Source organism: Penaeus monodon, chromosome 31 (genome assembly GCF_015228065.2).
Source record: "Penaeus monodon isolate SGIC_2016 chromosome 31, NSTDA_Pmon_1, whole genome shotgun sequence".
Classification (NCBI taxonomy): domain Eukaryota; kingdom Metazoa; phylum Arthropoda; class Malacostraca; order Decapoda; family Penaeidae; genus Penaeus; species Penaeus monodon.
The window spans coordinates 10,004,015-10,004,757 of NC_051416.1; the positions used below are offsets into that span (position 1 = coordinate 10,004,015).

The 743-nt window shown below is 30.0% G+C and overlaps 1 protein-coding gene across 1 annotated transcript in view; it reads right to left on the reverse strand.

Annotated features, from left to right (window-relative positions):
• The window catches only part of LOC119592883 (carbohydrate sulfotransferase 10-like), an 18,610-nt gene that overhangs the window by 2,237 nt on the left and 15,630 nt on the right, over window positions 1-743 (reverse strand). The window lies entirely within an intron of this gene.

Here is a 743-nt window from a genome sequence, read left to right on the forward strand (position 1 = left end):
TCTTTTATGATTTGCTTCTACTCTTTCGATTTTTTATTTGTGCTTGTAATATCTACTGTCTTATCACGAAAATAAAATATGTAAAATGGGCTTCATATGAACGAAAAGCACTTGATTGCAGAAGAAAAATATAAATGAATCTGAAGATAATAAACTGGAGATGGTTAACGAATTCTGAGAGGTTAGCTTTGGTATGTGATGGAAGTAATGATGAAAATGTGAATCATTTTATGTAAATTACTATACCTACTTAAACATATGCTTGCAGAAAAAATCTTCACACATGTACATTCTAATTCGGCAGGTGTTGAAGTCATAACCATGCGAGATTTGTTGATTTTAAAATAATTTTCATATAAATGAGAAAAGTGCTTAGAGTACAATTCTTTATTTTTCATACAACGCATGCACCGAGGTATCAATTGTATAAACCTCCCGCGCTTTGGGAATAAAATAACATAGTTCCCCAAAAGTATATTCGCGTTTTCTAAAATAGTGATTTCTTTAGTTTTCTTTGTTATTTAGGGGGTAACCATGAAAATATAACATTTCGAACTCGATAATATTAACTCCTTGATAACAACATACTTGACTAATACGAGTGAGAACTACTATGATAAATTACTATGGATATTTTCTATCGTATACAAAATACATCTAAGGATCCCGTAACTTATCGCATTATTTCTATGAAGTATGACTTTTTTAAGCAACATTGTTATATTCTGAAGTCATCATCATTA